This window comes from Benincasa hispida, chromosome 2, assembly GCF_009727055.1.
Source record: "Benincasa hispida cultivar B227 chromosome 2, ASM972705v1, whole genome shotgun sequence".
Classification (NCBI taxonomy): Eukaryota; Viridiplantae; Streptophyta; class Magnoliopsida; order Cucurbitales; family Cucurbitaceae; genus Benincasa; species Benincasa hispida.
This window is the reverse complement of record NC_052350.1, coordinates 54,948,146-54,973,951: the sequence shown is the minus strand read 5'-3', so window position 1 is coordinate 54,973,951 and position 25,806 is coordinate 54,948,146. Positions and strand designations below refer to the sequence as shown.

Sequence of the window (25,806 nt, the reverse complement as noted above, 5' to 3'; positions counted from 1 at the left end):
GCAAGTGATAAAGACTTAGAGATAAGTTCTGTTTGCTATCATGCATTGCATGCACCCTAGAAATAGGATATGATAGTATATGGTCGCCTTGTGTATGTATGTATCATTCATCATCGCATAGACAAGTATAAAGGCTTAGACATAAGTACTATAGACATTATCGTATACATCACATGCGCCCTAAAGTTAGAAACTATGGCATTTGCATTAAGAGATGACATGTTGTTGCTTGTGTGTAGCATGATCGCATAACTTGAACACAATCTTAGAAAATGTTAGCTAAATCCCTTCTCAAGCCGTTCTCCACATACTCATTGTAACTTTCACTGTCATCAACTCTTTACTCAATTTCACCGCATAGGATTTATACTTTAAACCACACACCAACTAAACTTATTTGTTTTTGTCACTGCAAAGGAATCAAAATTTACTGTCGTATATTGTCTCGGTAGTCCCTGTGTTCGACCCTGGACTTACCAGGAAACCTAGTAAGGTTTATACTTGGATTTTACTAGGAAAACTTGCATGTGCAACGCATAATCCACCACCGTAATTTCATACCATTATTTCATCATATTCACAACGCATCACTCCTCAATCAGACGAATCCCTAAAAAGGTAGGCTTGTTGAGTTGACAATCTGGCCAATCTCACCCATACTAATCAAAGGACCGCCCTCATAGTCAGGAGTTTTCAACTCATTTAAGATTAAGGCCATATCACCTACGGTCATTTTAGTGAAATGTAAGTCTCAATTATGAACGACGTTATATAAAGAGACTAATCATCTCATGGTCCGGTCTTATACAAAATCTTTGTATAGGACACCCCCGCTCGCATGTCTCTACATGAATGGTCAGGATCGGACCATTAGTAGCACTTTATAACACTTATAATATCTACAAAGCGGGTTGTATCCGTAGTGTCACCAAGATAAGGTATCCTTCTTTTATCCTTATACTATAGACCATTTAGGTTATTACTTAAGGTATGATCCACTTGTATGTCTCACATACATCCTTAAGTTACATGAAATAACCATGGATCTTAGTTTATTGGATTTGAGTAAATGAAAATAAAATAGCACTTATTTTATTAATAATAATGTGTGTACAAAATGTTTACAAACTACGAGACTCCCGGGAGACTTAGGACACCGATCCCAACAAAACCATAAGCTAAGATCCCTGGTTATCGTTGTAACATAAGTATGTATGTGAAGACATATAAGTGAATCATGCCTTAAGTGATAACCTAAATGGTCTGTAGTATATGGATAAAGGAGGGAAACCTTATCCTGGTGACACTACGGATACGACTCGCTTTGTAGATGTTACAAGTGCTATAAAGTGCTACAGATAGTCTGGTCTTGATCATTCATGTAGAGACATGCGAGCGGGGGTATCCTATACAAAGGAGATTGTATAAGACCAACCCACGAAATGTGTAATCTTGTTATATAACGCTGTTCATGACAAAGACTTTCATTTCACTAGGATGACCATAAGTAACATGACCTTAATCCTGAGTGAGTTGGGAACTCCTGCCTATGAGGGCGATTCTTTGATATGAATGGGTGTGAGTAGCCAGATTGCCAACTTAAATCTACCACTTTGGGGATTTGTCTGATTGGGGAGCTGGGAACTCAGCTACACAAGTGAGAATTCACTCCTTCCCCGAAGTAAGGATAAGTAGATAGATTGCTTCTTTAAGGACTGATTCCAGAGCTTGAACAATGTGGTGCCACACACTTTCTCATAGCCCAAGAAGTATTCACTCATAGTAGGACTATGATATATTGTTCATTAGAGGAATCAGTGGTATTTAATAAGTTAGATGTAACTATAGAGGCAAAATGGTAAATTGGCCCAGCTGTACTTACGAGCGATTTGTGAATGGTTATCATACGATTGATTGGTTAATCCAATAGACACATAAATATACCTGTAGTGAGAAGAGTGCAGCTGTCGGTCTTTAGTGGGGTGTTCGACAGCTAACGGATGGTGGATATTGTGATTAAAGAGTTTAGTTAGTTATTCACGTACCGTTGGATCTTCAAGCTAGAAGTCCATAAGATCCCCTTAGTAGCTCAATGGATTCAAGTTGAGAATCAGTTTTTGGGTTAGTTTGAAGTATTCAAATTAACTAGAGGAAATTTGATTATATATGATATAATTAATATAAATATGGATTCAAGTAGGAATTAATATAAATATGATTTATATTTAATAAAGAAGAAAAGAACTATGGTTTAAATATTACATATGATGTGATATTAAAACTATAGGTTATAAATATAATACGATAAATTAGTTTTTATATTTATTTATAATAAAAACAATTATGAGATAATTGTTAGTTGGTTATTTTCTTTTCTTCATTAACCGTGCGAGTGGGAGGTTATTTTCAATTTTAATAACTGAAGAATAAAACGAAAACAATTTTCATTTTTTGAGGAATCACATTATTGTATACCAGTAAATCGAGTATCAAGAGAGAGCTATATAATAGCCCTTTTGAGAGAGTAAACGACGAGCAAGTTAGCTACACGACTGCCTCGTTTACTAAACGATCGAGTACCCTTTGTCTATATGATAAGCTTACTATTTCTCCCACTTACTCGATCGTACATCCTCCTCCCCTCTACCAAATTCACACAGAGCCCATACTTCCTGGATTCTCACTTCGAGAATACCAAGGTAACCGAGTGATAGCATCGAGGGTTTCCGTTTGAGGATCAGACAGTTTGTGATTACACTGAGTGTTCGTTGCGTTCGTGATCGTTTAGACTTTGTTGGGGCACCTGACCGGTGTAGATCAAGGGAATACATGAAGAAGAGTTCTTCAAAGGTATGTCTCTCAATTCCCTTTGTATTTAAGATAAGAAAGCATGCTGTAATTTTTTCTAAGATGCATAACTGTGGTTGTTTGTTTGTAAATATTGTATTCTTTTGCAATGGGCTTGGAAAGATCTTGCTTCCGCTCACTGGTTCTTTTGAATAAGAGATCCTTCATCAACTAGATGTCAAAACTGCTTTTCTCCATGGACATCTAGAGGAGACAATCTATATGACGCAACCTAAAGGATTTGAAGTTAAAGGAAAAAAAATCTTTATTGCTTACTCAACAAGTCTATCTATGGGTTAAAAAATTACCTAGGTGCTGGTATAAGAGATTCAATAACTATACTTCTAGCATTGGATTCATAAGAAGTTCATTTGACATATGTATTTATGTAAATACAGGTTCTTACAAGGACAAGGTTTACCTACTCATATATGTAGATGATATGTTGCTCGCAAGTAGGTCTAAAGAAGATCTAACCCATGTTAAAAACCTCTTGAAAAGGGAGTTTGATATGAAGGACTTAGAAGAAACAAGCAAGGTCTTGGGAATAAAGATCTAAAGGAACAAAGAGGAGTCTATTCTAAGCATCAATCAGTCCAATTACTATGAGAAGATCCTTAAAACATTCAACATGAATGATGCTAAACCTGTGAGCTTACCTATTGCTCAGCACTTTTAGCTTTCCTCAGCTAACTCTCCTAAATATTTTGACCAAGAACATTAGAAACAGATCGTTATCATACCCTATAGTCAAGCAGTTGGAAGTCTAATGTATTTAATGATTTCTACCAGACCTGATCTCTCATATTCAGCTAGCTTAGTTAGTAGATATATGTCTAATCCTGGTAATAGAAACTGGGAGGCTACTAAATGGCTCCTAAGGTACTTGGTTTGGTCTAAAAACTCAAGATTAGTCTATCATAGGTCAGCTGAACCAAACTTAGAACTTTATGGATATGTAGATGCTGACTATGCTGATGATTTGGACAAAAGGAGGTCCTTAACAAGTTACCTTTTCCTTTATGATCCTAATCTAATTAGCTGGAAAGCAACACTACAGCCTATAATAGCCTTATCTACAACAGAAACTGAATATATGACTTTAATAGAAGCAATCAAAGAGGCATTGTGGCTTAAGGGATTTCTGAAAGACTTTGGAATAGATCAAACAGTGGTAAAACTCTACTGTGACAACCAAAGTGCTATCCATTTATCCGAAAATCCTCAATACCACACTAGAACTAAGCACATTGATATCGAGTATCATTTCATTAGAGATAAAATTGAGATAGGGGAGATAGAAATTTTAAAGGTTCATACTTCAGACAATACAACTAACATGTTAACAAAACCGGTTTTAAAACTCTAAATTGATTAAATGTTTAGAACAGGTTGGTTTCGAGCTTCTAGACATAGGGTAGACACAATGGTCAGAATCAAGAAGATCGGAAGATTGCAAGGCATTAGAGTCAAGGTAGAGAATTTGAAGAAGCTTTGACTCAAATACCTTAGTTTTTATTTGTTTATAACTAACTTTGTAATGTAAACGATCAGCTGGTATGCTCTATAAATACATCTCATCTTTAAAACAAAAACAGAGAGTTTTCATCATTTTTTCTAGTTTTTTGTAAACAACGAAAACTGTACGCAATCTTTATTAGTAAAGAACTTGGGTCTTCCTGTGGACGTAGGTAATCTTGTCGAACCACGTCAACTCTGTATTTCATCTTCTTGCCTTTATCTATCTTATTCATACGACTATCTTCTTTCTGCAATTCGTGCGCCATACATTCACTAGTAAAAACGCATCGAATAACTGAGTATCGAGTTCAACCGTGCACTTATCTTTGCTATCGAGTGGCTTTAAATTGATCGTTTTTACCTTGTCGCACTGATTATTGTTCAAGAATCATCGAGTAAGATCGAGTATTAGTTCAGTTGTCATTGATTTCCATCGAGGATTTAACAAAAACTCGTCAAACGAAGAAGGGAATTCTCATCGAGTATCGATCATCGAGGATTTGCAGAATATTCCTTAGCCTTTTCTTCATTTTTCCAGTGTTGATCTTCAGTATTTGATTTTAGTGAAGAGTGGTTAACCCAACAACATTATATATGGTCATCATTGTATCATAAAAAGGTAGAAGTCTGACGGACATTAAAGCTCGTTGTCATTGTAGAGATATAATAACACACTAAACGATGTCGATCGCTTGATCAACATCAAATCCAAATCTATAATAGTTTAAGTGAGGTAAAAAATCAATCCTGTGGACGTTACTTAAACACTCAAATTATTACATTATTATATGACTCGAACACTTGCATTATTACATAGATCACACAATAATATATTGATTAACATTTTATTGTGGACGTGTCATCAACAAAGAACTTCACGTCAAATTATGTTCCATGCAAAGATCAACTTGCAGAGGGTCTCACCAAACCTTTGCACACTTCTCAGTTTCAATGGTTTCGAACTAGCTCACTGACCTATCCGAGCATATTCGCTTGCGGGGTTATTAAACAGTGTTATTAGAGGTTTTTGTTCATTTAATTAACGTTATTTTGTTGTTCTTCTTCTTATTATGATTTCGTGTTTTGTATTGTTTTTCCCCCTCCCATCATTATATGCTACGTGCTTTGGCGTGTTAGGGCTTGCTTATATAAAATGCAACCCTCCTCTTTTTTGTCATTAATATAGAATCATCTTGTCAACATGAGCATAGCTCAACTAGCATAATGTTAGTACTATTGATTTCGAAGTCAGAAATTTGATTCCTCGACACTATACTTTAATTACCATACCTTTCGAAAAAAACAAATATAGAATCATCTTCGTAAAAGTCTTTTCGTCATTTATGGTTTTTCTCCCTCTTTAATCATCAAGTTCATACTATTAATGAGGTCGATGTCAAATTTTAGATAAGAAAAAGTACAGTTGACTTTCACATGACAACAATTGTAAATTTGTAATTTGAGGAAGTTGCAAAACAAAAGAAAAAAAGACTTTGATGCCAAAATCAATATGAGAACAAATAATAAAGAATGAGTCAGAAGTTTAAGTTCCACATCTCATATTAAGATCTAGTTTTAATTACCTCATATGGAGTTATAATGAAGTATTTATAAAGAGAATGAGATAGAGTTTATTTTTTTCTCTAATTTATTTGAGTTAAAGTCCACCTTTATCTCGTATTTATGTTTTTTTTATTTTTGACCTTTAAATTCACCCACGGCCATACCCACATAGTATATCGCCTTACACACATGCAAGCTGAGTGCACACGTACGCCTTGGATTTGCAAATCCCATGCATACAAATATTAATTAATAAAAATCACGTGAAAAAATTTAGATTAATTTAAAAGTCATTCAAAAACAACTTTTAAATTCATCTACTTAAGTTTTATAAGTGATTATTAACATTTTTTCTTTTAAAAAAAAAATGTTATCATCTTAAAATTGAAATTATTGAAGAAGCTATATTAAAATAAATACACTTTAAATTATTATAGGAACGTATTGAAAATTCGATTTTGTTTAAAAACCATTTTCTTTCACAAGAGTTATTACAAACACACTATAAGTTAGATATAGATAATTTATGTCCAAACTTAACACAAGTTCCTCACTTCTACAAGTTTGCCCTTCAATTAATCTTGAATATTCCAATGGAATGCAAGATTAAATATCACATAAATAAGGATTTAATGCTTTCAATTATTGAAGGGTCAAAAGACTTACTAGATTAATAAAAAAGTTGCCTACAAAATAAATTGGTTTTGACCTAATTAGTAGCACCTTGTAAAAGGTACAACCCTCCTTAAAAGCCTTTAGGATTTAGATTACCCTTCTAGATCTAGGCTAGGTAGGAACAACCGTTCTTGGCCTAGAAATCGAACGGGGAGGATGTTCCTCGTTAAGAGGACGAAGAAGAAGAAACGAAAAATACGATGGCAACGATGCTAGCTTTGGAAAGGGAGGGAGAGATCGAGAGAGAGGGGAAGAATATAGGGAAGAAGATGGAAATCGTGGAAGAAGAGAGAAAAAGAATATTTATTCATTTACTATATTTTTATGAAAAATTTTAGTGATAGAAAAAATGTCAAACTATTTATAGAAATAGCAAAAAAAAAAAAAAAATCGATAAACATTGATATATTTCTATCAACGTCTATCTGTGATAGACTCTATCCTTTTCTATCACTAATAGATTTTGATAAACTTCTATCAACCTCTGTCAATAAGATTAAAATTTTTTTTTTTGTGTAAATAGTTTCTCTAATTTTTTTTTTTAATTTTTGAAAAATCTCCCTATTTTTATTATAAAATAATTTTTTAAAATCACGTCAAACATCTTTATTAAGATTAAATGGATTCCGTTAATTAATGGACTAAAATAGAGCATTACTTAATGTCAAAGTCTAAATGTTCTATATTATAAATGTAAGACTAATTTGTAGAGGTGTTCAAATAACCGAACAACCCAGACCACCCAACCAAATATAAAGGTTAGGTTTGGGTTATTTTGTTTTTGGGTTGGGTTGGGTTAAACTCTTTTTTTTTGGGGGGGGGGGTTGGGTTGGGTCGTGGGTTGGCTAAAATAATTGGGTTGAACCAACCTAATCCAAATTTATATATATATAAAAATAATATTCTAATATATTTTTCTCTTTGTTTAAAATTTGATTATTATGTATTTAGCATTTGAATTTTATAAGATTTTAGTTATTAGTCATATGTTGTATATAAATTTACATATTTTTAATTAAAAAGAAAAAAACAAGTTATAACCTGACAATCCAACCCAACCCAACCTGAATTTTAACGGTTGAGTTGGGTTGGGTTAGAGATTTTATTTAGGTTCTTTGGGTTGCCAATCCAACCAACTCGAATTTTTCAGGTTGATCCAAAAAATACCATCAACCCAACCCATGTACACCTCTACTAATTTGAAACAAACTTTAAATTTCAGAGATCAAAAGTATATTTCTTTCCTACATAATTAAACTTTAAAAAATTTAGAGTAAATTTTTAGAGAAAAGGTTTTTAAATAATATGTCCAGATGGTATGGAAGAGATCCTCTTTTCAAGTTTTCATTTTTCAAAACTAGCATCTTTTTTAAAACTCATTAGAATAGTATTTCTCTGTCCATCTCACCTGAGATCGACCACGAGATTTTGTTAAAAAATTAATTTTTTCTAACCATTGATTGATTTGAGCCTTGGTACATAGTTTACGCACTGAGAATCTGCTAATTTTTCAAATATTATGTAATTTTTCCAAACCTATCAAATCTTATATATTTTCAAATTTTCTACGAATTAAATTATCTTTACCAATACTTAACTTTTCAAATCTTTAGCCCTATTTCTGTTTTCACTATTATAATTCCCAAAATTTCAAATGAATTTATTAATTGTCCAAATGAATCTCAACTAATTGCATTTTGATTTTTAAATTTTAGGAAAGATTAAATTTTGTACAAAAAAAAATTAGATAAGATATAGAAAATACGGACATCGTTATTAATCTCGGGCATATTAACACCAAGATCCTATATATTTCTCATATCTTACTTAATTTTTTTATTTTTTTATTTGCAAAATATGATCTTTCTCAAATTTTAAAAATCACAAATCCATCACTTGAAAACCATTTGGATAATTTGAAAATTCATATAATTGTGGAAACAAAAATTGAGCTAAAAATATGTAAATATTGATATAATATTTTGTAAAGATAACTGAATTTAGATAACTGAATTTGTATAAAATTCGAAAATATATAAGATTTGGAAAGATTACATGATATCTGGAAAAAATAGCCGAATCTCGATGGTAATTTGACGAGATATATTGAGAAGGTTCAAAATAACCCTATAAATTAGAAAAAAAAAAAACTATTTTTTAACAAAATTTCGATAGATCGATCTCGAATAAGATTAACGAAGAAAAACTATTCAAACAAGTTCTAGAAAAGATGTTGGAAGAATTTATTTATGGCAATTCAACAACGATATGGTTATACTACACAAAAGAGAGCAAATTTGTTGGGTGAAAGAAAGGTATCTTAATGGTTCATTTGAGGGAGATTTTTTTTTTTTTTTCTTTTAAAACTTTAATAATTTATTTTAAGAGAGAGAAAGAAGTTTTGGTAGTGTTTGGTTATGGGGACAAGAATCCCTTTTTTAATTGGTTGGGTGTCAGAGAGAGGTGAACTGAATTATTGGTCTTCTCTTAACTCAACATTTGCTGTTCTCCATTTTACTAACTTTGCTTCCTTCACACTTCTCTCTCCTTCTTCACTTACAAAAGACAAATCCTTTCATAAATATGATTTTAAATACCAAAAAAATTCCATCCTTAAATTTTGAATTTAATTTCTAATTCATCTTTCAAGTTTCCAAAGATTACACTTGTACTTTTAAAATATTTTTTTATCTTTAAATTTTAAGTTTCATCTCAATTTGATCTATAGGTTTAAGATTTAGACTTTTAACCTTGTTTTTTTCATTGAATACTTTTGTTAATTAATTTTAGGATAATTTTTTTAAATGAAAAAATTGCTGATAATATTTACAAATATAATAAAATATCACCGTTTATCATTACACTTTTCCATATTTGAAAATAAGTTAGACTCATTTTTTTTATATTTGAAAACAATCATTCATTTTAAAGGTCATATCATAATAATTTTAATTTATTTAACTAATAGTTAACGTCGTCAAGTCGTCAAATACTGAAGTGAACATTAATGGAAACTCGATGATAAGAATAAAAAATATTGGAACCTAAGAACCAAATGAAAATTGAACTTAAAATTCAATGGTAAAAATATAATATTTTAGAACATATAGATCAAATAAAAATTATTGCAAAATTCATATATAAAATGTGACGTTTGAAATTTATGAAGAAAATGAAAACTATACTCAAAATCTAGGATAAAAAGAGATTTTTATTTTTAGAAAAAGAAGTACAATTTTAAAGTCAATTTCCACTTAGATACACTCAAAATATCCGACTCGACTCAATCCAATAAAATGATCAAAATTAATTAAATAATTAAATTTGGAGACCATTTGAATCGTGATAGACGTGACCACATTCAATTCTCTCCAGACAAAAATTTTTTTCTTTTATTTATTTATAATTATTTACTCCACAGATAAACTCTGAGGACTACCCATCCATGAGTTAGATATATAATTTTATGGATCCTTTTTCATCCATTTTGTAATTTACGTTTTCTTTTCTTTTTTGCTTCTAACTCTTTATTTTTTTTTTTCTTTCTTGTAATTAAGAAAGTTTTTTTAAAATGTGGTTTCTTGTGTTGATTTTAATCTCTATCAAATATAATAATAAATTAAACTAGAATCTATTTTTTGAATGTTGTTTTTAAATATAGAAAAATGAGTAAACTTATTTATTTATCAATGTCTATCACAAATAGATACTGATATTTTGCTATATTTAAGAATATTTTCAACAATTTTACCATTTAAAATAATTACATTTTTTAAAAAAGAAATCAAGTATTTCTTAAAAAAGAATAAAAAATATATATATTTATGAGAAAAAATAATTGTAAATATTTAGTAAAAACACAATTCTTTTAGTGCTGTTATTCCAGATGAAGATTGTTGTATTGTGAATATGCTCACTGTCTTGAAAGCAAGAACGAATGCGACCTCGGTGTTATATATACATGCATTCGTCAGAGAATGAATTTAATAAAATTAGTTTTGAATGATTGAATTTAAGATTTATTGAAAATACAATGATATTTTAACCTATTATATTTCACTTTCTCATGTGTAGAAAGAGAGATGGTTTATGAAGGAAAAGATATGAAATGTAAAACAATGCTAGGATGAGAGTTTCTTTTATCAGCTTTAAATTTGCCAAAATAATAATAATAATAACAACAATAATAATAAAAAAAAAAAACAACAAAGATTCTAAGACAGTGTTTGGGTTTCTTTTTTCAACACTTTAAGGAACATCAAGTCATAAGTTGACACTGAAGAGTTTTTTTTTTGTTTTTTTTAATATTTTATTTTATTTTATTTATTATTTTTTTACAAATAACTTACCTTATTCATCTTCACTTCCAACATTCAGACACACCCAAATCCACTTTTTCCCCTTTTTTTGCTTGCTTGTCTTTCAAATATTCCCTTTCTTTTCTTTTTTTTTCCCTCTCTCTCTCTACTTTATTGATTCATGTGTAAACACCTAGAGAGACATGGACAGTCATCTAGAGAGAGAGAGTTTTTTTTTCCTTTTTCTTTTTTTTTAAATAAAGTGAATGAGCATTTAGTATTTTTTTTTTTTTTTTGGCTATTTTCGTAAATTGAACATTTATTTACAAATACGACAAAATATCCTATTATCAATGATAGATCAGGATAGAAATTGTTCATTATCTAATTCATGTTTATCAGGTCACAAACAGACGTCTAACACGGTCTATCATCGTCTATCACTAGTAGATAATGACATTTTATTGTATTTAAAATAATTATTTTTTTTTAATGATAGAGTACCTTTTTCCTCTGCTTAAATTATATCTATATTATATAAGTTCCTAGATTTCCATACTTATTTTGTTTTAATCATCCAACGGTCGGATTCATGATGTTTCTATTCATTTTTCCTTTCCTTTTGAAGTTTTTCAAAACCACAAAAAAAGCATTAATTTTTTAAATTCGTAAAAATTGTAAAAAAAATTGTAAAATATAACCTAACCATTTTGAATATTTTATTCAATTATCTTAAAGTTGGTTTAGTCAAACTATTTTGTTTTTTTTTTTTTTTTTAATTATCTAAGTCTATGACCTTTCATTTTTATGTTTAATAGGTTATGAGTTTTATAAAATGCCTAATAAACTCTTGAACTTTTGATTTCGAACTTAATAAGTGTTTAAGCTTTTGATTTTATGTCAATAGGTCTTTGTAAGTATTGAATATGCAAACACTAGTAGAAATTCGGATTTTAATGTCTGTTGGCAACCGACATTAAAGATAGTGTTATTAAAGCCTTTAATGTCGGTTTAAACCGATATTAAAGAGCTTCAATAATACCAATAACACAGCCTTTAATGTCGGTTGCAACCGACATTAAAGCCTGATTTTTTTTAAAATTCTTAACTGACATTAAAACCCGAATATGTCCATTTTATCAATTATTGTCCCTTTTTTAAAGTTCCCTTGCCAAATCCATTTTTTTGGTAAAAAAGTATAACATGACACATCATCATCGAACGCTATGGCTATGACATATTATTCATGTATGGATCTGTCTCTTATACACATCTAGATGTGTATAAGAGACAGGCTAACTGTTGCTGCTCGAATGTACTTTGGTTTCCATGCCAAGAGAAAATAGAAGAGCCGGATTGCAGGACAAATCACTCAGTAGAGTTCAGTGAGGTTGCAACTTAGATAATCATAAGTTGAGATGTTACCATAAGACTTGCAATGGTTGGAATTGGTATAGGCTTTCAGCATAAACATGAAACATGACCCAATGATAATGTTATAACATTATTTCTCTTGTGCCCAAGAGAGAGTGGGCAATAATTTCAGCAGCCTTATTGGTCACTTGGCCAAATAAAGTAGGTCTGACCCAGAAACATTGTGAAGAGCATTTGCATATGCTGCCATTATGCCTTCCACTCCTTCCACCTATTAATTAAGTTGATGTTCAATTCAAATGAATGGGAAATAATAAGCAAAAAGACGAACATAAAGCTTAAAAGAGTTAAAGGTTACAATATTGAAAGTAAAAGCACAAATATAGAATTGTAAGAACCTCAAGTTGAGTTGTTGGAGCTGTAGTCAAGTTGAAACAATGTGAAACGTTGCCATCTAATGTTCTTGCTCCGAACCCCCAAGCTGGAAAACGTCGATCAGTGTCGTAGAATTGAATTACCTCCCTTACTTCCGTTATGGCTTGCCATAAATTCAAGTAGTTTTTCAATTATGTTTATTATCTTTATCTCCTACTACAGCAAAAGAAAAAAAACAAACAAAAAGATCACCAGATATAGAGATTTAAACTTCCAGCCCATAGAACAAAGAACAAGTTATTAATATATTGAATCTTTGAATAATTCAATTATACTAAGCTAACAACTTTCTAAATTAAATGAAGTATTAAATTTATAATTTGGAAGTATAGTTGAAGTGATGTGGCTAACCTGCTGGTAACTATTCAACCGTCCACTACGGTCAATGTAATGCAATGAATTTGGATTGTAGGGATTTCCGTTCGAAGCTGCAAAAAGCACTTAAACCATGAATCCCACAAATTTAGGAATTAAAAGCATTGAATTTCTAAATCTGCTACCGAACTCTGAGAAGACATAAAACATGAATGCAACATCTTCATTAACCCAAAAGAGGGACAACTAAGTATAAGAAATTCTATAACTAATTAAGGCGATTAACTTTAGAATTTATTAATTTCGACATCAGAATTGGCCGAAGTAAAAAGAGAATGTGGTAATTTTTTTTCATAGAAGGTATTTGTAAAATCAACAACGACCATAAAATTAAGCTGAAATCCACTAGAAATGTAATCAAGAAAGTTGAATTGTATTTTCTCAACGTAGTGATCAACAAACAGCTGACCTTTTAGAACCTAAAGAACACAATTATATTATATCAATATGAAGAAGAAGAAGAAAAATCAATACTAATAATTTCTGGAAATGTGAGAGATCCGACCTTCTCATAGCCACCATGAGAAGAAGATGAAATAACAAAATTTGCACCACTTTTTTCTCTTTCGAGATCACCCATCGATTTTTGGAGTTTATTGAACAAATGGAAATATGCACATGAAGAAAGCGCAAGTTAATAATTTATAAGACAATTTCAATTTTGTTTGATTACTTAAACAAGTCAATGTTTTTACCTTCAATTTTAAAATGTTAAAATAGATCAGTCTTAAACTTTGAACAACGGACCTTTTTAAAACTAAACTAGAACATAACTTATGAACCAAGCAATGGATCATACAAAACCTAACCAACAAATAATACTCAAAATCTACTCATAGAGATAGATATGTTCAAACTCTACCCACAAAAGTAATCGCATCTGGCTACTAATAAAATTCCTTCCCATATTCTAGTTTAAGGTATACTTTGATAATTTTTTTCCATAATGGAAAAGTAAAGACTAGACATTGATGAATTTATAAAATAGTTACCCAACTAATTCATGATTGCCATTGCTATTGAAATCAAAGCACTGAATGACCAATGGATTATCTTGTATTTAAAGAGAAAATCAGAAATTATTAATTTTTTTTTTTAAAAAATAAGGAGGCTATAAAATATTATTAATGAGAATAAGATTCATAAGGCCATATGCTTGCCTTGTTTTCAAACTTCTGCATGCTCAAGCATAAAGATCTTCAAATAGGATTAAGATTGTCTTTAACCACTTTAGTTTTACAGATTGGAATTGAGCCTCCAGTTTCAACAACTCTAGATATTCTCAGGAAAGGATCCTAAAATAAACAATTAAACAAAGAGCACAAAAATCAAAGGCCTTTAATAGAAACAACAACAATGAATTTAATATTAGTTTGAAAATATTTTTAATCACTAAACAATACTGTGGTGTTTTGGTTACATAGTCAAATGTGCTTCTAAGAAGTTCAAGAATAAGTTCATGTTTAATTCTCAACTTGCCTTTCATAAATCAATTTCACTATGTTGGACTTTGAAAAAGAAAAAACATTTGAAACATACGCTTTTAAAAAAAAACGTCTTTATTGTCAAGATGAGAACAACGCAGTGTTATTTCAACGACACTTCTCGAAGCAACTGTTTTCTATGCTCGAATAGTGAGAGACACCAAGTTTCTTGAACCTCCATGCTCAAACATAGAGTTAAACTTCGACTATGTTTGGTTAGTATTTGCCATGCCAAAAATTATAAATAGAACGTATGTAAAAGAGTTTTTATAAACAAAAAGTATCTTTGAACCACAACTTTCAAACAGCTCCTGAGCTTTTACTTATCTCTGAAAGAACACAACTAGCTTCTCCTAGAAAATCTTGGTGACTCAATTTAATTATCTATAAATAAGTATAAACAAAGGTTTAGGATAGGAATTATGAACAAGGAAAAATGATGTAAAAGTGACATAGACAATAAAATGAAATAATCTTATATCTTCACTGGGACATTGTAGTATTTGGTATCAATCTCTTGTGTTTGACACAAATCAAAACTTGAAAAGAAAGGAAATGCTGAAAAGAAAGATCTACATTTCTAACTGAACATACAAATCCAACAAGTTAGAAATCCTCAAAGTATGTATACGTGAATATCCAACATTCGAAGAAGAGACACTTGAAGAAAATCATAGATATGCAGCTCTAACTGAAAAAGAGGAAAATCTTCCTTATAGAATAAAGAAAAGCATGCACAGGCGACCGATCAAATTCGCAAGAGAAACAACAACAATCCAATTACTGGCAAACCGGATGAATATAAACAATAATTTTTTTTATTTTTATGATTCCTTGTAGCCATACAACCAAGCACAAAAGTGAATTCAATTTGATTAAACCATATTCTCCCTAGATTAAATCGCAAAAAACAAACCTCCCGATATCCATAATCTTGATAATGAAAGAAAACAAGACTAAACCAAGGATCTTAGACTTCTTTAATTAGCCCCCAAGCAACGCAAATCTTGAAAAACAAATGACAACAAGAGTAAACCAACGATTTCATATTTGAGAACGCAATACTACCAATAAGAACTATTAAGCACCATTTCTTACGCGGAGTTTTACGCCCCTGATTCTCTTGGATAAAGAAAGTGCATGAAAGTAGATCAATTTCGAAAATTAAAAGATAGAAGAATACTTGGTCACAAAGAACTAGTTCTTGAACGGCATCTGACAACTCGACGCTCTGGATAGAGATTCCAGAGAAAGACATAGCGAGTACACGAGGGTTTCTCCTCCGATCTTTCACAGAACCGAATGACAGCACAAATCAAAACTTGAAAAGAAAGGAGATGCTGAAGAATTATAATCAAGATAGGGTTTGGGCGATGCTAAAGAAAGGGGTGTTGAATGACGCGACATAGGGTTTGGGCGATGTTGAAGAAAGGGGTGGTGAACGGCGCGACATAGGGTTTGGGCGAAGAATGATAATTGAGAAGGACGTGATAAATTAGGGATATATTATTTAATAAAATAAGAAAAAAAACATTACACCTTTAATGTCTGTTTTAAACCGACATTTGAGCTCATCTTCAATGTCGGTTTAAAACCGACATTAAAGATCCATTTTTTTTTTTTTTAAGAAAACCGACATTATACATCCGATTTCACTTTTTCCAACTGACATTAAAGCCTGAATTTCTTCTAGTGAAATGATCTATAAAACATCGAATTGAAAGTTTAGAGATCTATTTAACATTTTTAATTAAAATTTAAGGATCTATATGATATAAAGTTCAAAACTTAGATACCTATTAGATACTTGTTAAAGTTCATAGACATAAACACAAAACAATAAAGTTTTGAGGCTAAATTTACAATTTAACTTCATTTATAAAAAAAATAAATCTTAAAAGTTAAGAGATAAAAAGAAATGTGTTACTAATGTCTTTCCCTAGGCTCATGATTTGCCACCGACCAACATTTCGATATATCTCCTGTATGATCACATCATCTTACTTGTCTCGAACAACTTACGAAAGTGGAGAATGTCCCAAAAAACAACCACATGTCCTATTTAGCATGTATTGTACTCACTCGCATGTTTCATAAGAATTATTTCTTGGAGTTTACCCAAACATAGGATTAATCTTATGCAAACATGCTTAAATTTGACATTTCTATATTGAAGATATCGAAAAAGATTGTGTATTTTATCGGCATAGGTAGTAACTATCCATTCTTTTTAAACATTTTTTTAACCGCATTTTCATATCACAATGTCATTCTAAGCAAATTGTCTAAATCAAGTAAAGTAATCTAATAAGGTGAGAGGGGATGTAGGGGATGCTCACATACTAAATTCGAATTATAAAATCTAAACTTTAGGCATTACAATCAAATACGTTGTATTTATTTATTATTTATGACAAAAATGAAAGAGAGAAAAAAACAAGTCAGAAACTTTTGTTTTTATATAAAAATACATAATAGAAAAAAAAAACATTCAAGGAAAAAATAAATGAGAATGTTACATACCACATGCAATATTTTAAAAATATATATTATTTTATTCTATGATTTCTTTTTAGTTATTGTTGATTTGTCTTTTTTTTTCATTGAACTAATTAATAAAAGGTTGACAAAAATTTGCCATTTTATTTGATCAATTAGATCTCACTATGAATGGATACATGTTTGAGGCCAACATATATGGTAGGGTATAGGTGTTAAGACTTTCAAAATAGTTTTAAGTTTGTTAAATGATTGAGAAAGAAAAAAAAAATAGTATTGTACTTTTTTTCAAAGTTATTTTTCTTATGAAATTTGTCCAATAATAATAATAATAATAAATTATTATTATTATTATTATTATTATTATTATTTTCCAGTCAGAAATATAATTTGCGAATATCTTTCAAAATTTACGGTAAAAATACATGGTATCTTGAATGAATTTTATTATAAAAGAAAAAAAAGAAAGAAAATTGAAGCATTATTATAATAGAAAAAGTAATTAGCATGAAAGTCTATATGCCATGCTAAAATTTAAACCTTATAATCATTATCTATCTGAAAATATATTAAAACTTAGTATTTTATATAACTCTGCATGCATCTACTTACCATTCCTTTTAGTTTAATAAACAAACGAAGGATTCATACATCTGATCTTTTGATGAATGGTATATGTCTTAATTATAAGTTGAACTGTACTCAAATTAATTATTTATAAGATTCAATCTACGTGATCAAGCTAATCAACGAAGAAGAGGAAGATTTTTGTTAAAATTAAGAAAAGCAATAATAAAAATGATGTGTTGACCTCTAAGATGGACAAGATTTCTAACTGTTCGACTCAAGATCGAGAAACATAGTTGTTCATCGTATAGTTGGAGAAACTTGTTTTAATCTTTCTTTCTTTTTTAATGACTAGATGAACTCTTTTTCCCATTAGAAGAAGATGAAATGTTTTTAATAACATGTAATTTCTCTTCTTAGTTTTCTTGAGTCATTTATAAGGATACGTGGACCTAATTGGTATTTTCTTAATATAAATTTTATTTTTTTAAAAAAATGTTTTATATAATATTTGTAATTAAATCCAATTTGAGATTATAACATGTTATTGGTCTTATTGGACAATATTGCTAAAATGTAATCAATGGTTATTAGTACATACCTAACTGGAGGACCATTATCATTTAGGATATGGTCAATGGTCAAAAAGCTAAGAATTAGTTGATATAGAAAGCTAAGTTAAATAATGTATGTTCTATATGGTATTTCATTATTTCCTATGGATAGCTTTTATTATGAAGGTATATTATAAAAGTAGAATTATAGATGTTAAATGTCAGTGGTCACAAATTAATTTTAAGTTTTCTTTTCATATATATTTTTTTAAATATGTTATCATTCTTGAGTTATAAAATTATTATAAATATCCAAGTAAAATATAACATAAAATTTTTGGATAATTTTAATAGCTAATTTTTACATAAAGTATTTTACACTTTTAATTAAAAAAATTAGAGACCTAGAAACAAGAAATTATGAGTCCGTTTGGTTCGTGATTCATTTTTGTTTTTATGTTTTCGAAAACAAAAAATACAAGAAAAACAATAAAAACGTGTTTGGTATACTTATTTTCAAAAACGATTTCCAAAAACAATCCTTAAAATAGCCCATTTTCAGAAACAATAAATTATTCCAAGAAAGGGTTGTTCAACACATGTGTGTTTTTGTTTTAAGGATTTTTTTTTAATCAAAAGTGTATAAATAAAAACGAATTTTTTAAAAGAGTTTTTTCTAAGTTAATTTAAACATGCTCTTAGTCTAATTACATTAATAGATTTTAAAATACACTTTCTCTTTCTTAAAATTTTTTCATCTGGAGTATTTTCTTTTTAATTATTATTATTTATTAGATTATCTTTTTTAATTCTCTCCTCCCTTCCTTATTTATATGTTTCCTTTATTTTATGAGATTTCATTTTTTTTTTTTTATTTCTCCTAGTTGTAAATTGATCACTATAAGAAACATCCCTTTTATGTTTCTTTTCTTTTTCTTCTCATTTTTTTTATTATATAGACACATTTTGAATAAAAATTGAATAGTATGGAGGGCTAAAAAGTATCTAGACTAGAGTTTTGTGTAACAATTGTGTAATTAAGTTTATTTATTTAAGTTATATGTGTAGAAAGCCCTAGCCCTAATTTAAATTAGTAAAAGTGACAAAAGTCTATATAACATTTTATTTCAAAACCTAATAAAATAAATATATCAAATTATTAAAACAGTAAATTAAATAAAATTATAATTTTAGTAAAAAATTCAAAAGATAAATATTCTTCTAAATTTTTAGATTATTTTAAACTTAACTATAGATTAAAATAATTAAGATGACAATTTTAAACTAATCTAAAATACAACTACTAATTAAATATAAGAAAATATTACATAAACTCAAGATTTCTAAATTTGCACTTCATTTCAAGCTTCCTAAGCTTGCACGCAAAACACCCCTTTATTTCTTTTAATGAAACGAAAAATGAGGAAACAACTATTAAATATCTTATACTTTATTTGATAAATATTTGGTTTTTGGTTTTTGAAAATTGTTTTTACTTTCTCACAAATTTTTTTATTATGGTTTTTATCTTTTATAAGTAAATATTTGAATTCTTAGCCAAAATATTAAAAAAAAAATCTTAAAAACTACAAAATAAAGAAACCCCTATTGGGGTAGTTGCCTTAAAACCTCATAGTTTTATGTCAGTTAGATAAATGGTTGATTAATTTTATATTACTTGTGCAATAATCCATTAACCTAAGATCCAAGGTTATCTGATGTAACTTAAATATATGTGAAGACATACAAGTAGATCATGCTTGATAACCTAAATGATTTGTAGTATATAGATAAGGTTGAGTGCCTTATCTTGGTAACACTACTAATACGACCCGTTTTATAGTTGTTACAATTTTTGTAAAATATTATAAATAATCTGATCCTGATCATTCTTATGGAGACATGTGTGGGAGGTACAAAAGAGTTTGTATAATGACCAGACCATGAAATGTTAAGTCTTTCCTTGTAACACTATTGCTAGTAGAGACTTACATTTCACCAAGATGACCATAGGTGACTTGACCTTAATCTTCAATGAGCTGTGAACTTCTGCCTATGAGGGCGATCCTTTGATTTGTATGGGTGAGAGTGACTAGATTTGCCGACTCAATAAGCTTACCATTTTGGGGATTCGTCTAATTGGGAAGCCACTACAAGAAAATTGAGCTATTTCGACAATCTTTTATCGGAGGCTATAAAAAACTTTTGAGAAAGATATACATTTATTGAAGGTATTTGAAAAACCTTTGAAAAATATGTATTTTTTATTGAAGGTTAATAAGAACCTTTGAAATAGATATATATTTATTAGAGGTTTTGAAAAAACCTTTGAAAAATATGTAGTTTTTATCGAAGGGTAATAAAAACCTTTGAGAAAGACATACATTTATGAGAGACTTTGATAAGTCCTTTGAAAAATATGCACCTTTTATTGAAGGTTAATAAAAACCTTTGAGAAAGGTTAGGATTGTGAAGATGCGTTAGACGATCGTGAAGATGCACGTGGTGTTAAACGATGAGGAGTGACGCGCTAGACGATTGGGCTATACGATAGACAAAGTACTGCACGATCAGTGAAAGCACTAGACGATAAGCGTAGAAGCTGAATGATAGCGCTAGATGATAGCCATGCTGCGCTAAACGATGAGCAGACACGCTACACGATAGGCGGAATACTAAGCGATGGGCGCTGGGCGATAGACGCAGGCGCTGGGCGATGACGTTAAGCGATAAGCGGATGCATTAAACGATTATGAAGATGCACGCAATGTTAAACAATGAGAAGTGACACGCTAGACGATTGGGCTATACGATTTGCAAAGTACTGCAAGATCAGTGAAAGCGTTAGACGATAAGCATAGAAGCTGGACGATAGCCATGCTGCGCTAAACGATGAGCATACGCGGTACACGATAGGCGAAATACTAAGCGATGGGCGTTGGGCGATGACGTTAAGCGATAGGCAGATGCGTTATACGATAAGGCGTCCGTGCTAAATGATGGAGGTAAACGATGGGTACGATAGCTAAATGATAGGCTATACGGAAGTGATATTAATTTCAATTTCTAAGTTGTTAACCTACCTAACCCTATCTGCCCTTGCCCTGCCCTAGATCTCTAATTGCAATTTCTCGCTTTCTTTCATTTCTTTCTTAATTGATAAACCTCTGATTCTTCTTCTTAGTGTTTCCCTCGATTCCCTCAATTCCATGTTCAACTTCTCCTAATTATCTTCCATTTCTATGCTTCTTTTTCTTCTTTTTCCTTCCCGGATGGAACCTCGCGTCGGCAATAAGTTTTGCCTTGGCCGGAAGACCGATAGCGGCTCCTTCGGGGAGATCTATCTTGGTTCGTCTGGTTTTTCTCCATTCCAGCTTCTTATTATGCTGCTCTATTACAACAACTAGATTTTAATGCTTCAATTCCATCTGTAGGTACTAATATACAGACGAATAAAGAGGTTGCAATTAAATTCGTAAGTGTTCCGATCTTAATTCAACACTACGATTCTAGCTCCACCTACTCTCTCTCTCTTCTCCGCTTAGATGCGTTTATTTTCCCTTCCTATTCCTAGATTTGGAGATGGAACCTTATATTGTTGATTTTGGTCTTGCAAAGCTGTTGAACCAAACTTCTTCACCAACAACTTCTTCTTCTTTTGCAGGAACAATTGGCTACATTGCACCAGGTATCATTCTACACATACATTAGGAATTAACTCTTCATTCTCATGTTTTTGTTTTGAAGTATCAAATTATGTGGTGATGCGTGTTATGGGTTTGAGAAAGAAGTCATCAGATCTATCATTTATGGAGGTGGGGAGTATCATGGCTTGGGTTCGTTTGGGTTGGAACGGGATAGGAGAAATAGATAGTTTATAGATCTTTTTTCTCCTTTTGAGTTCATCACTCACTAATATACATAACCAAATTGTGTATTTAAATCAACTAATTACACTCATCATATTATTAATGATTAATATTTTATTTCCTTCAATTTGTCTTATTGAATTTCTTTTGAGAGACACCCAATTGCTGTCATGGAACATGAATAAATTAGCTATAGAATTAACTCGGTTCTTGAAATTTGATCATCATTGTGTACCATAGTTACTTTAGCAATAGAATCATATTTGTTGGACTTTGTTAATCAATGCTAATGTTCAACTAACTCCACATTTTCTGCAATCTACACAACTTTGGTTTCTTAGGTATAGTTGGAAGCTTTGCTGACTTTTTAATAACAAAAAAAGCCTCTTAATGACATTCTTCTCTCAAGATTTCTCAAATGAAATGAAATTTAAACTAACTTTTGTTCTTTACCTTCTAGGAAGGAAGGGCCTATCAAAATAAGGCATTGGTTGTGCCTTTGGAACCAATTCCTTTCTCAACCTCTTTAGTTCTTCCTCCTCAGACATCTGTTAGTTACCACAAAAACCAAACAAATCAACACATAATATGAATTGAATTGATAGCCATTTCATATTTTTTTCTATACCTTATGTTGTTTCTCTCTTTCCATCTTATATTGTTCTATCACAAACAACTTCTCTGCTACCTGTTCATTAACAAAAACAAACATGGATTTATGAATTTGGGTTGCAGGCCATATATCATATTACTTTACTTTTCACAAGGGATTAACAGAAGCTCTTTCCTGAGATCAGAAAACCACCTGATGATCAAACTCGGCGCGATCTATTGCCCTTACATCACTGTGAAGAACCAGATCCACTAGTATTGTAATTTCCTTCATAGGGGGTTTAACAAGGCACTGCAAATGGATATGGACATTTTTCTTTTAAGCACTAATGGTGCATTCAAGAGCTGAAGTTCAGTTCAACACATACCTGCATGAACGCAATTCTTGTCAGCATAGAGATGGGCCAATTTACACATGTCACGAGTTATGTCAACAAAGTAGAATAGACCCCAGAGGCCCTTGATGCAATTACTAGCGCAAAGCTTCACTGTGCTGCAGGATTGGCTCACTTGGAAGCAAAGAAGTACAAACTTGCTGCTCGCAAGGTTTGTTTTCTTGTGCGCATTATGATCCAATAGTTTGGTTGGTTCGAATTGTATTGAACTTCCTTCTTCGAAGTTCCAATTCAGAGAGTGCAATATGATCATGCTTTTATCATTTTAATCACATATTATTTATAAGTTGTGTTTGTGTATTGGTATAGAGTAAAGAACAGCACGATCATCGTAGGCTTTCTTTATCGTATCCCCTCATATCTAATCTACATTTTGCACTTGAGTTCTGCTAAATGTCTATTAATGTTGATTGTGGCGTTGAGGTGGGTTTCTCTTACATTCTGATTATGCAATTCTTTGCTGTATTTGCAGTTTTTGGAGACGGGTCCTGAATTAGGAAGTCATTATAACGAAGTGATCGCACCTCAGGATGTTGCAACATATGGTGGTCTTTGTGCACTTGCAACCTTTGACCGCTCAGAGCTTAAGGCACCTATTCTTTGTTTCTTTTTCCTGCTAATCATGTTCCCTATGGAATGAAAGGCAAGTGACTTGCTGATTTTTCTGACTAATTGTTTTAATCTGGCAGTCCAAAGTTATAGACAATGTCAACTTTCGAAATTTCTTAGAGTTGGTTCTTGTAGTCCAAGAGCTGATCAATGATTTCTACTCAAGGTTTGTGGAGTTATTGTACATTGTGATAATCGGTAGTCACTAATATTTGTAAGGACATTTTTTATCTCTAGCCTTAGTCACATGAAACCATCTTTTCAGTTTTCATGAATACTAATTTTAAATTGGATCAGACATGGTTTTAAGGATACACATAAATTTAATCACAGGTGAATGCATTTTTTCAATCATTGAATTCTTCCAACTTAACATATTACTTCAGGTATGAAACTTTCTTGTTAATATTTTTGTTGCTTATAAGCGAGTAAGTTTTGAATACCTCAAATGTTTTAGCAATTGGTCATATGGATTAACTTGCATGCTCTGATGTTCCTATATGACCCAGTAGTTTGATTGGTAAAGATCTGTTTTTCTATTTTTTTTTCGTCATGATGAAGTATTCATTTTTCTTTGTAGCCATTATGCATCATGCTTGGACTACCTTGGGAATCTTAAGCCTAACTTATTGCTTGACATTCATTTACATGACCACGTCGAGATGCTTTACGATCAAATACGCCACAAGGCTCTCATCCCATTTAGGTAAGTTTTGTAATTTATTTTCTTCTTCTTCTTCTAGTTTGGCTACCAATTAGTCTATCGATTGCTCACCTTAGCATTGATCTTACCAATTACAATGGCTACCGTAGAGAGGACATTTTATGCTATGAGTATTATAAAGACTCAGTTGCGTAATCGAATGGGAGACCAATGGATGAATGATTGTCTTATAACATATATTGAGAAAGATTTATTTGATAAGATAGGTAATGAAGTTATTAGTTATCGACTTCAAAATATGAAATCTCGTAGAGGACAATTGTAATGTACGAAAGTCAATAAATTTAAAATTTTTTAGAACTACTCACTTATACGAACTATAAGACCCCACATCAACAAAATTTCTGGATCCGCCACTGCTAGGGATTATTATCACTTGTCACAAAGTTTCAATCCTTGAGGGACATATAATCCACTTTCAATTAGCTTTATATCAGGCAGATGCTTAGTGCTGCAAGTAGATGTTCAAACATCTCATTCTTCCTCAGACTTGTACATTGGTCATGTCTATCTATTGGATATAGGAATGGGGGATCATTCCTTGCTTGTTTGAGGGATAAACCTTGGCGAATCTAATTTCTATTGTTCCATTTTACAAAAATTTAGAAAACAAAGAAAATACATAAATAGAGACTCTCTAATTGGTATGCATATATATCATGCATTCAGTTGAACAAACCTTCTAAAGGTGGCTCTAAACTTCGCAGGTTTTCTCAAGTTACAAGGGAAGGGAAATATGTGCAATCAGATGTTCCGCGATAACTAGTTTATGGCACTATAGTATCTGTTAGAAAGATGATTGTAGTTGATTTTTCAAACCGAGATTTTTCCAATGTCAGAAATAGCTTCGACAGGCCAAACGAAAAAGACGATTCACTAACCTTTGGAGGAGGTAATCCTGGCAATGCCCATTTCATCACCTTGCTCTTTCCTTGAGCGTTGTCTTAATGAGTCCGAACAACGACTTCAAGAATTTGAATGACAAAGAAAAGAATCTGAACAACAAAGAGAGGTTGAGGTTGAAGCACTTAGGTGTCAAATAAGCGAATTAGAAAATCGTTTTGAGAATAGATTTCAAAAAATGATGGCAGAGATGCATAAAAAATTTGTTTCTAGTTGATCAATTGTAGTTTGATGTTATAGAATTTCGATAACTTTTTGGTGTACTTTTATGATATATAAATTTACTTCCATCTATGTCATTGTCTATTTTTCTATTCTATTCTTATACTTTGTAATTCAGAGTACTACATGTAGATGAATTAGTAAAAACAACCTTCCGAGATTTGTCAATAAATGTGCTAAAAGGTTTTGTAAGAGAATTTTCGAAGGATATACAATTGTTGATAAATAAGTTTTTATGAAGGTTTTAAAAATTTTAAAAATAACATGATAAGCCTTTAAA

At 31.0% G+C, this 25,806-nt stretch overlaps 2 pseudogenes; one reads left to right on the top strand and one right to left on the bottom strand.

Annotated features, from left to right (window-relative positions):
* Window positions 1-12,260: 12,260 nt before the first annotated feature.
* Window positions 12,261-23,047, bottom strand: LOC120072164 (annotated as a pseudogene).
* Window positions 23,046-24,954, top strand: LOC120072163 (annotated as a pseudogene).
* Window positions 24,955-25,806: the final 852 nt, after the last annotated feature.